The sequence below is a fragment of the Sciurus carolinensis genome, chromosome 13 (assembly GCF_902686445.1).
Source record: "Sciurus carolinensis chromosome 13, mSciCar1.2, whole genome shotgun sequence".
Lineage (NCBI taxonomy): Eukaryota > Metazoa > Chordata > Mammalia > Rodentia > Sciuridae > Sciurus > Sciurus carolinensis.
This window is the reverse complement of record NC_062225.1, coordinates 10,611,426-10,624,005: the sequence shown is the minus strand read 5'-3', so window position 1 is coordinate 10,624,005 and position 12,580 is coordinate 10,611,426.

The following is a 12,580-nucleotide window of genomic DNA, read 5'->3' as shown; positions in this document are numbered from 1 at the left end:
GGTAAAAACAGCTCTAATTAAATGGTGACCTCACCAGAAACCATTTAGATACTTTGGGACGAGGAGGGTCCTGACCATGTTCTTGGAGGCAAGTGCTGTAACTCGAATGTGTTCCCCAAAGTTCATGTGTGGGAAACCCAATCGCTAATGCCATAGAGTTGAAAGGTGAGTCCGTAAAGAGGTGAGTAAGTCATAAGACTCTGCCTTCATGAAAGGACCATTGTGATAACGGGAGGAGAGTCGGGTAGTCATAAAAATAAGTTCCCTTCTCCAACTCTTGCTCTTCTCCCCTCTTGCCCATCTTCCTTTCATCATGGACTGACACAGCACAAAGACCCTCACCAAATTCTGTCACCATGCTCTTGGACTTCTAGACTTCAGTGCCATGAACCCAATTAACTTCAATTGTTCGTAAATGACCCACTCTGGGATGTTCTGTTATAGTAACAAAAAATGCATGAAGACAGACGGTTACTGAAACAACCAACTCCCCTTGACCAGCTAGACTCCAGACAGCTTGCAGCAGAGCTGCCTAGTGGTTGACTCGGTTGTCACTGGGAATCGCCAAGTCCAGACTGGGTGACTGAAGTTAATTTGGATCACTTAACTAATATGCAATTTCAAAGGAACTTGTTTTTATTAACCAGCTGAATAATTTAATGTGACACGATTGTGTAGCCACATAGAGGACTGAGAAGAATTCTTGCTGTCAATTAAAGAGATTGTTTGACTTATTACAATGGATTTCATTTCTCAAGAGTGAGAAAATTTTTTATATTTACTTCTGTGTCTATGTGTTTCAATTCGGGTTTTAGTTCACTAGTTTCCAGACAGTGGCCATAAAATTGTTTTTTTTCAATTTTGAATAAAATTATTGAGCATATCTCTACCACATACCCAAATTGCTCAGTTTATAGAGGACAGATATCTTGAAAACATCATTTTAGTCAGCATTTTTGGCTCAGTATTTACCCCCAACACCTGGTTTTATTCTTACAATACTGATATACTTTAAGTATCTGGTTCAGCTTGTTTGTTTTGCTTTGGATTCCAAAGCCACACAACATTTTGTTTTTCAGGAAGTACAATTGGAAAAGAGTAAACGTGTGTCCACCACTTGGAGATTTGTGGTCCCTCAGCACACACTTATTTACAGGGGCAAATCAACTTTTAATCAGTGGGTTCCAGCTTTGGTAAGTTGGTGTGACCTGGTTCGCTTTTGAAATTTATCTTAGGAATGGTTTCTTCTGAGGTAGAAATAAATGGAATAGCTGATAATGACATCATGTCACTGCACTGAGTAACACTGAATAAATGAGGTTTTGGACACGTTTCTTTAAACTCTTGGGAAAGAAGAGTAAAAATGTAAATGTTGATGCTATAGACACTGTGGTAGTCGCCTAAGAGGTGTTCAATCAACACTGTGTGAGAGTGTGTCTCTTTAAGTTGGCAGAATCCACTAAAATATAATTCTTGATATCATGACTACATAGTTGAAAATTTTGTTTTAAGGCTAAGGCTGGAGGATCACGAGTTCAAAGTCAGTCTCAGCAACTGTGAGGTGCTAAGCAACTCAGTGAGACCCTGTCTGTAAATAAAATACAACATAGTGCTGGGGGTGTGGCTCAGTGGTCAAGTGCCCTTGAGTTCAACCCCTGGTACAAAAAAAAATAAAATTAATACTCGTACATATACATAGAATACAAACATTGTTAAGAGATAAAATTCTAACATTTATGAAGCATATCATATCATCATATCAAGCGAAAATAGTCTTTACTCCCATACCAAGTTACTAATGTTATAAACGCAAATAGAGACCTAGCTAATGTTAGGGCTGAGATTAACTAAGACGCCCCAGGGAGACAGACGGGAACACTCAGAATTTACAAAGGTATACCATCCCATCCTCACAACGCCTTCCGTTTTTTGCAGGTCCACAAGATACTTGATGTCTGTCCATAAGCAACTTTGTGACAAGGCAGAAACTAAACCTCAAGCCCCAAGGAACTCACAGTCCACAGGGCTATGGAAGTTAAGGTGGAACAGGGTCACAGTATCTGGATTAGAACTCAGAGATGATTGGGTCTATTCAACCCTGGTTTTCAAAGTGATTACTCCAATTCCCCCTCTCAACTGATAGAAAATTAGCAGAAAGATCAGTGCATCATCCTGGGTCGTAACCACGAGTAAGCCAGGCCTGTTTCCTCAGCTTAGCCCAAGCTCCAGTGTCCCCCAGAGCCATTCCACAGTGACATCTGTAGTGTGACCCAGATCCATGCAAATGGTATGTGGCCCAAGAACCACGTGCATTTTTAGAAGATTTTCAAAAGAAAGGGATGGACCTGAAGGGACAGGAAGGTGTGTGGAAACCACCCAAAGAAGATGCAAATTTGGTGGAAGTTTAACATGAAGAGAAAAGGTTTTATGATTTGGATCTAAAATGTGCTCCCCAAAGGCTTAGATGCTGAAGGCTTGGTCCCCAGCCTGTGTTATTGAGAGGTGGTAGAAACTAGGAGGTGGGGCCTAGAGGGAGGAAGTTAGGTCATGGGGGTGTGCCTCGGAGGAGATGCTGGGACCCCGGGTCCTTCCTCTCTCTCTTTGCTTTCCAGCCACCATGGGGTGAGCACCTTTATTCCTCCATACGTTCCCACCATGTTGTTCTGCTTTATCGCAGGCCAAAAACAGCAGAGCCAACAGAACATGCACTGAAACATCAGAAACTGTGAGCCAGAACAAACCTTTTCATTCTTTCAAGTTGATTTTTCTCAAGCATTTTGTACTAGCCACAGAAAATTGAATAGCACAGGAAGGATTCTTCCTACTTGGTCTGTATTTAAATATTATTTGTTGTTGGTAATGATTAATTTGTTCAGTGTTATTTCCTTCAAACAATATACTCTCCTTTAGTCAAAAAAAATGTCCTGGCAATGCAAAACTTGGCCACATACTTTGAGACTTAAATTTCTCTACAGCTTGTAACAACATAACAATATGTGTTTATTGAGCAGTTACTATGTACGTCCCAGGAATTCTTTAAAGGCTTTCCATGCATTAAGCCTCACAAATGCTCCACGTGTGAGCTCCATTACCAGCCGCTCTTACAGAGACAGAGAATCAGTAACTCCAAGTGCTGCTCACCTGGTAATGGATGGAACCAGGGTGCGTGCAGAGGCAGCTATACTTCTGGGCTTGGACTTTTTCACAACCATGTTCTGATTGCTCCTATCTGCTCCTTTTAATTTCTAACTGAATTCTGGTTATAAGGGAAAATTGGACAGATGCATGTACTTTTAAAGAATATAAGAATTAATTACATAAAACTCCTATAAATTAAGAAAAGGATTTGCAGAAGGAGTAAGGATATTTTAAAATATATTATATGCTAAATTTGAAAATCAAGGATAAAATTTGCAAGAATTCTCACCATAGATCCTCTACTTCAGGTACATTGATTCTGTGTCTCTGGATTTTCTTCATAATGGATGGACTGTATGTCTGGGTAGCAATCGTGTGCTGTTGTTAGGTACAAAGAGAGAAGACCAAGAGACTGAACTGCTGCCTTTTTTAAATTAATTTTTTATTTGTTCTAATTTGTTGTATAGGATAGTAGAATGAATTTATGCATTTTGATAAATCATACATAAAAGGCATGTAGTTTCTCATTTTTCTGATTGTACACGTTGTAGGATCACATCAGTCATGCAGTCATACATGCACATGAGGAAATAATGTCTGCTTCACTCTACTATCTTTCCTACCCACATACCCCTTCCTTTCACTCTCCTCTACCTAAAATAAAGTAACTCTATTCTTCCCTAGGGCCCTTCCCCCTTATTGTGAATTAGCATCCACATATCAGAGAGAACATTTAGTCTTTGGTTTTTTGGCTTTGGCTTATTTTGCTTAGCATGATATTCTCCAACTCCAAACATTTATCTGCAAATGCCATAATTTCATTCTTCTTTGAAGCTGAGTAGTATTCCATCTTTATCCATTCATCTGTGGAAGGGCATCTAGGTTAGTTCCATGGTTTAGCTATTGTGAGTTGAGCTTCTATAATCATTGATGTGACTGTGTCATTGTAGTATGCTGATATTTAGTCCTTTGGGTATAAACCAAAGAGTGGGATTATTGGGTCAAATGGTGGTTCCATTCCAAGTTTTTTGAGGAATCTCCATTTGACTTTCCATACCTACTGTGATTTTAGACGTTACACTGGTAATGCAAGCCAGACTTTTATCCCTGGCAGAACTGCTCATAGGTAATGATGTATTTTTTTTTTTAAGATCAATTTAACAAGAAATCCAAATTTTGACTCATTTCAGAAAGACGAGGCAATATGATAATTCTTTCAAGGTAAATAAGAATTTTGCAAATGGAAAGAGTTGCTCACGAACATATGCATACAAGGAAGTAAAAGAAGGAGGGAGGTAAAGGGATACAGAGATGAAGGCAGCAAGCGGAGAAATTTTCTTTCCAGCAGCAGCTTTGAAGGAAGGTGTTGGCAAGTGTCAATACTGAGGACGTATTTTTCAGCTTGCTTTGTCCAATATAATGGTATATCTATCGAAAAACTTCATCCAGTGTTAGTTCGAGTTCACCAGTAGAACTGCAGAACCACTTAAAAGAGAAATGTTCAATCATACCTCAATGAAGTATTCATTTAAATAAGAAGAGCTACCATTAAGAGTAGAATAATATTTAAACTAAAAAATATTCACAGCCGGGCGAGGTGGCACACACCTGTAATCCCAGAGGCTCCAGAGGCTGAGGCAGGAGGATCATGAGTTTGAGGCCAGCCTCAGCAACTGTGAGGCACTAAGCAATTCACTGAGACTCTGTCTATAAATAAAATACAAAATAAGACTAGGGACGTGCTCAATGTTCAAGTGCCCCTGAGTTCAATCCCTGGTACCCCCCCAAAAAATCACCAAAAAAATTAAATAAAATAAAATAAACCAAAATTAGACCTTAAAAATTCACATTCATGACAGGAAACATTCACTATCCCAATATAAATTCCTAAATTAAAGAAGAAACACACTCCATTCTTTTTATCTTTTTCAGACAAAATATTTCTCCTAACTCCACCTTTGTTTTATAATGAAATTTGTAACTTAACATTTATAAATCCCAAAGGTGGAGTCAGTCCCTGGGTACATTGTCCTCTTACCCAGTTTTGTGTGTTTTAAATCGCCTTACCTGTTTTCAAAACTCCTGTCTTAAGGAAAGGAAATATAGCTATTAAATTGGTGATTTTCTAAAACAGGGGAAATTGCTACTAATTCTGAAGAAGACTTGACTAAAATTCGGGGTGTCGAATGAAGGTTACCCCAAATGAAGCAAATCAAAAACGAAGTGCAGAAAAAGAAGCAGGGCTCCCCCTCTGAGAATTTCCAGTGGTTGGAATGTTCCTTAGCTTAGCATCACCATGTATGGTCTCCAGAGTTAATGTACCATCTTTTGCATGGTTTGATGAAGACTCCAGAGCCCTTAAGATATGAATTGCTATAATTCCTAAATCAAACAGCATTCAATTCAGTTCCAGACCATTGCAGGGTAATAAGACCGGTATTTCTTATTTTAATTAGTCATTTTATACTTCTAACAACTTCTTTGACAATCTTGGATTACTTGTTTGTTTATATGTGATAAAAGCCATGTTTTGCTAAAAATACGAATGCTACATTTGAATGTCCATTTACATTTTAGTAGTTATAGAAATAAACTTTCTAGGCCTTTAGATTATAGCTTTTTATAGGCACTGAATACAATCACCTAATCTATTTTAATATTATCCCTTTCAGCTGTCTCATGAGTATCTCCTAACACAGCAAAGATACCAAGCTGATAATGTGGATTCAAGACTAAATGACTGAAGGTCTTTCAGTTTGCAGAGAAATTTGCATCTAACATGTTCAGTTTTCAAGATAAATTTGAAAAGGCATGTGGTCACATAAAAGTGTTAACTTGCTATTAACTAGACTTTAAACTCCTGAAGTCTGAAGACTAATTTTTATCCTTGTATCCTGAGTACAGCGTCTAGGATGCTTGCTCCATAATTATTTATTGCATTAATAAATACCTAATAAGCAGAATACATATCATAATTAAAAACTACTCTTTTATCAAAGTGTACATGCCAATTACAGAGAGTCTTCTCCAAGCACACAAAACAACAAAAATAATATGAAAAAAAATATAAGCATATATATATATAGAGAGAGAGAAATACAATGAGATGTATCATTCTTTGTTGATAGAATCGTATCTATGTACTTCTCATTTACTACATACCTACTATGTTTTAATTCCACATCAGGGTTGTTTTTTTTTGTTTTGTTTTGTTTTTTTCATGGTGCTGGGGATTGAACCCAGGGCCTTGTGCACACAAAGCAAGCACTCTACCCACTGAGCTATATCCCCAGCCCCCACATCAGGTATTTTTAACATAGAGATTCTTAGAATAAGCATGGAAAGGAGATTACAAAAACTTAAAGTGCCATGGACAAATTACCCAGCCCAAAAGTCCCAGGCTCAAGATTCTTGTCTGGGTCTAACTTCGAAGTCTTCCCATTAAACTGCACTGCCTCATCTTCATTCACTGTAGGAATTTCAAATACAGTTTTATTTTAATGTATAGCAAACTCTGGAAATTCATTTTTTGGAAATATGGTCCTGGTAGTAAACAAGTAAGAGTATCTCCAAAGGTTTGGGGAAACGTAAGAGTGACAGGTGTGTCCCTTTTGAAGTACGTTGACCTTACCAACCCATCTTTTGGTGGGACAGTCAGTCCTTAGCCCCTGGCTCTCACTGTTGACAGACTTCTGGAATGTCCCCAAGTTTGGGGACCCCAGATGCTCTGCCATTTAGAGGGAGCTGCCCATGGGGCTGAAATCCAGTCTCTCCAAGTCTTTCGGCATATGCTCGAAGGCGATTGCTAAACTTCAAAACCCACACTACGACAAAATACATGTTCCTCAAAATTAGGAATAGTGTCATAAAAGGAGGCTAAATTTCCAAAGCTCAAAATGAGTTTTGGCATTACAGAGTTATGTGTATACAGGGGCCATCCAGAAGCCCACTTGTAAGCAATCTAGGATTGTGCTCAGAGCTCTTTCCACTCCTAAAGTCACCAATGTATGACTTCAGTAAGTCATTTAAGCTTCCTAGATGAGCTTGTTCTGTCTCCTAGTGAACTACACATAAAATTACAATGTAGAAAACACAAACACAAAGGGAACCAGGGGCTCCCGCCTCCAATTCCTAAGTCATAGCCACTAACCCTTCAGTGACAATCACAGACCCTGTGGGACAGGTAAGTACCTTCCACCTAAGTCATATAACCATGAGACCTGTAAGTATATACTCCATTAACGAAACTCTCCAGAATTGAAGATTCTAGAATTCCTATGGGAACCAGTTTATAACAAGGAGAGTCCACGAGTCATTATTATAACCGTGTTGGCCTCCAAAACACAGAATTTCCAGAATGCAGTTTTGATTTCTGTACCTGAAAGTTGCAAATACCCTAAAAGGTCTAACTTCATTCCAGAGGCAAAGGAGAGAATAAAAGTTGCTACGTGCAAGGAGGACATGGGGACCTCGGGAAGTTTCCATCTGACTGCTGGTCCAGCGATGCAAATTTAGGGATCACATCTGGAAAATGGTGTTAGACCCAGGGAAAGAAGGTCAGGAAGAAGAATGAGCCCTGTATGGAGGCTGGGCTCTGGGCTCATTCAGGAGCAGCCCTGGTGACTGAGGTAGGCAGAAGGCCCAAGGTTGTGCTGTCCCAAGGCTGGAAGTTCTAGAAGGAGACAGCTTCCAGAGCTTCCTGAGCTGCTGAACAGGGCAAATGTTAAGGGGTAAAGAAGGACAGAGCCACCATGCAGGGGATCCTTGACCAGAAGGAGCGCACAGCAGGCCAAGGAGGAGCAGGCAGGGAGACGGTGGGACAGTGAGTGACCGGAGAGGCCCGTGGTACCCTGGGCTCCCATGGGCCCCGAGGAACTCAAAACCCTGAGCTCCACCTCTTGAATGTTTAACTTTATCTTTTAATTGCTTGGCAAGTGAAGCCTGATGGGGCCATGGGCACATTCACTCTGACTTGGGACCCTGTGCTCCACGTGGTCCCTCCTTCTCTGCTCTCTACACATGAGGTCTTGGTCACCTGTATCCCCACCTCTACCCACAGACCCTGAGCCTCAGACCCTGCCCAGCTTCCCCTCCCCCTCCTGCACCCCCACCTCGCAATACCGCCATCCCCAACCTCATACAATGCCCAGGGAAGACTACCCTTGTCCTCCATCCCCAGGGACTCCTGGCAAGGGGTCAGTACCAGGCACCACGGTGTCTCAGGAGAGGGCAGGCGATGGCCCTCTCCATCCCAGGGCCATCTGGTGACCAGCGCAGTGGCATCTTCTCACCCAGCTGGATCCAGGACCAGAACTCCCCAGCAGCACAGAGGCTGCAGTCCTGAGGGAGCACCTTCCACCTGGGATGGAGGCAACCACCAAGGAAGAGGACGACAACTTTCCCCTCTGGCTGGGCCCCGGACTCATTTTGCATCAGGTCCTGCAAATGATGTAGCTGGTCCTGATAAAGACGGTGACTTCAGGAAGTTTAAATCTGAAAGGGGACAGAGAAGTGAGACGGAAAATGGCCAGAACTGTAATGTCGAGCAAAGTTTGCTGGTTTTTTGGGGTTTTTTTTTTTTGCCCCCAGATGGAAAGGGCTAAATAGTTTGTATGATGTTGGGAATAAATGAGTATAGAGGAAAAGAGAGGCATCCGGAGGGAGAGGAGGAGAGCTACTTCAGAGAGGAAGAGTGGCCAGCACAGCCTGTCAGCCTATCAGCTCAGGAAGAAAGACAGAGGTCGCAATGGACGGTGGGTAAAGCTGGAGGTGGGAGGATAAGCCAGGTAGGGGCTGCCGGCTTCCACTTTGTGAATCAAGTATGGCCACCACTGGGCGTAAAGGTGGAGAAGAGGGTGGGAAGCTGAGTGGAAATGCAAGTTCCAGTCAGGAGGGGCCCAGAGTGCCATCTTTCAGGTGTTGATTTGTTTTGTCTTTTTACCTGCTTATTTACATTTACAAATTTATTCATTTGCATGAAATACATTTGCATTTACTGTCCCAGAAGCAGGCATGAGCCCCGGAAGCCCCGTCTCCAGGCATCAGGCCTGATCCACGTGGGAACTTAGAAAGCCCTGTTGAAAGGAGAGATAGAAGGAGGAGGAAAGAAGGGAGGAATCCGAGCTGACAGCCTCACGTAACCATTATTCATATTTAACCGACCTCGCCCAAGAAAACAGCATTCACTTGCTAGAACTAGCCTGTCAGGGGCCGGAGCATCAGGACACAGATTGCACCTTTGTGAATTGGTGTGAATGTGCAGTGTCCTCATGCTCTGGATGGGCTGAATAATGAGAACTCTGTCCCCTACTACCCCCCTGTTCAACTCTCCTGTTCTCTACTCTTTGGCAAGAGGAGCCATGTCCCTTTTGAGCACTGCCTCTCTCCATTCCCAGCCTCACGGTGGAGATGGCTGACGTCACCTTTCCTCCTGGGTGGCTGAGGCCTGCTGACAGCCAGCAGTTACCTTTCCTGCCAGTGGTCATCGGGCAGCCTGCCCAAGGCTGGCCCAGAGGAGACAGTAACTGCCATGGCTACGTTCAAACTCTTTCCAAACTCGTGCCCCACCAGCAGGTAGGGGAGTAAGTGCCGGATGAGGAAGACCCTACTGCAGGCCCAACGGTAAAGAGGGACAGGCCAGACTGTGTGGTCTTGAAGCAGGGGTGCGCCAGAGCCGGCCACCTCGCCTTCCCTACTGCAGGAGATGAAAATCCTGCTTCTGATCACCTAAATATAAGTATATTTTTCTTGGGCAGATTTTTCAGCTCCATTATACAAAAAAGTTCTGGAAAGATCCAACTGGAGACCACGTTCCATACAAGGATCTGCAGGTCACACTGACCACCTTAATCACAACCATGAGGAGCATTCATGCCTTCAGTGAACGCCTTCATGCTACCCGATCCTGTCCATGTGACCCACCCTCTGAGGGAGAATGGGGGCCACTGTCGTTTCCTCCCTCATTTTACCAGTTAGAAAACTGAAGTAGGGTGTGCGATCTGTCTCAAGGGTCCTGATCGCATAGAAAACATGCCAAATCCACAGAACGCATTCACACATTTCATTAGACCTCCATAATAATCGTAGAGAGCACCCGAGACAGATGTGATTGTTCCCATTCTGCAGAAATCAGGCGGCGCTAATGTCGCTCCAGTGGTACGTAGTGGGCTGAGGATTAGAACACAACTCACTGCATTTCCAGTGCTGTGACATTTGACTCCTCCGTAGTCTCCTTCACAACCAGATACCAGTCAAAAAGAGTCGCAGTTCTATAAGCAGCAGCTCCAGAGCCCTGAGGGATAAAGTGCAGGTCTACTGGGGACAGAGATTCCCTTTAGTCCTCTCTAGGAACCAGGTCTCAAAAGGGAAAGGGGCTCGGCTGGGTTCCTAACAACTGGATCTCAACAGGAGCTGGTCAAACTCCAAATCCTTAAGCCCATATGAGAATGTAAAAGGATGCATGGCCGAGGGAAACCATCCCACTCCGAAGGGCTATTTCTAGGACCCGGATGTCAAGAGTGGGGCCTTGAGGAGAGACGGCTTCTAACCTTCCGCCCATAGCTCCAATCAGAGCCCCAGGTGGTTTCCAGGGGTCCCAGACTTGGGTCTTCGTCCTCCATAAAAATAAGATCAAGAGTGGCATTTTCCAACCATGTTGATATAAAACAAACAGTATTATGCAGGAAAACATTTTCTCTGACCTCGTGGTCATTTTTAATGTTTACCTTTTTACTTCTGAATTTAAAAGCAATGAAAATACTTTTTGAGGGCTTAACGGTATGGGAGACCATGGGCACCCGGCCCCTCTGCCACATGGGTCAGCAGAGCCTGGCCTTGCAGTTCCAGGCCGCCTGCAAGTCGCATTCATTCTCTGCCTTCTCTCCTTATTCTTTGCTATTGTGTTTCAGTTTTCACAATTCATGAATAATCACGGCCATGTCATACAGAAGATCAAAGAAGAAAAACTTCTCTTTCTTCTCTATGATGTCAGAGGATTCTCAAATCTCTAGCTGCAGTTGTAATCCGTTTTTGTGAAGCTTCCAAGAGTTGGGTTGTCACCAAATATGTTAGGGCTACAAAATACCATTAAGTCATCCGAGCTCACCCCTCCAGCTGTTACAATAAATGGACGAAATACAGGAAAACCAAAACCCCAAGCGGTTCTAACAAGCGATGATGGATGATTGATTTCTATTTCTCTTTCCTCCTCCCTTGTATTTGGCTGCGAACGACTTCAGCCACCTCCCCGGTGCTTTTGGCCCTGGAGTCCAAGTGTGCCCTTGCCAACGTGGAGAAATTGAGCTCAGCTTTTATGCCTTGGAATCCTCTATGTACTCAATCCCCGAGCTGTCTGAGCTTCAGCCATAATTAGCTGTAATGTGTTTGTGGGGCCAAGAGAATTTAAAACATGCAAGACATGAGTCAGGAAAAGATGATCTGGAAATCCTTATTTATTCTGGGTTTTAGTCTAATCTCATTGGGTTCCACATACATCATTGTTTTTCTTGATTATTAGCAATGTAGGGAGAGACCGGGAAAATCCCCACAGGATTTTGACACTTGGGCCTCTACCCAACCAACTCAGATTTCCTGGTTGAAGGGTTTGTTTTCCTTAAACTCATGCCCTAAACAATGGACTCAGCCCTGGAAGGGCATGTTTGTGTTCCCTTTGTTTGGCTAATAACCCGGTAAATATTTGCTCTCATGACCCAATATTATCTTGGAAAAGCCTACTGAATATCAAGAAAACACAGGCACAGATGTAGAAGGGGTATGGTGTTGGGAAGCCCCCAGGCCTGGAGGAACCCCTAATACAGTGGTCCAACATCTACGCTAGTTCAAGGACCCCTTATAAATGATTCCCAATTCCATGGCGCATAAATTCCAGGAGCATCGTTTTCTAAAGACGAAGCTTGGACTGACTTCAGAAAGCAACCAAATCAGAAACAAATTCCACATTGAATGTAAAAGCCTCTGAGAAAGCCTCCTTCTCTCTCAGTCCATCTAGGTGACCACGCCTCAGACCCACCAGAGGTCAAGACTGCCATTCCAGATATGGCTGGACTTTCACAAAGAACGAAGAATTCTGTCACACTTTACAACATGGATGAACCTTGGAGATATTATACTGAGCGAGATAAGCCAGACACAAAAATCCTACATTGCATGACTCCACTTCTATATTATGGACTGAACGGTTCCTCCTGAAACCCCTATGTTGAAATTCTCACACCCTAGGCGATGGTATCAGGAAGGGAGCTTGGGAAGTTGATTTGGTTATCGGGGTAGAACCCTCCTGATGGAATTAGTGTTCTTTAAAGAAGAGACCCAAGAACATTCTCCCTTCCTCTCTGTTCTCTGCCACACGTGGTCACAGCAGGAAGACAGCCATTTGCAAGCTGGGAAGAATTCTCAGCAGGACCCAGCCAGGCTGGCACCCTTC